This window comes from Daktulosphaira vitifoliae, unplaced genomic scaffold, assembly GCF_025091365.1.
Source record: "Daktulosphaira vitifoliae isolate Bord-2020 unplaced genomic scaffold, ASM2509136v1 Scaffold_1, whole genome shotgun sequence".
NCBI classification, from domain to species: Eukaryota; Metazoa; Arthropoda; class Insecta; order Hemiptera; family Phylloxeridae; genus Daktulosphaira; species Daktulosphaira vitifoliae.
The window spans coordinates 20698782-20699020 of NW_026099572.1; positions in this window are offsets into that span (position 1 = coordinate 20698782).

The following is a 239-nucleotide window of genomic DNA, read 5'->3' on the forward strand; positions in this document are numbered from 1 at the left end:
TTACAAGTTGCCCCGAGACTATTGTACATTTTTGTTTCATAAATATGTTCTTTAAAATGCTTAATGATTTAAAATCTTTTTAAATAGTTATTAATACAGCTGTTTTATATATGAACTATGATTTTTATAAATATATAAAAAAAAAAAGTATATATTGAAATCATTATTGGATTCAGGGACTTTAATAATATAAATTTGATATAATATCTTAAGAATGATAATAATCGAAAGGAAATCAC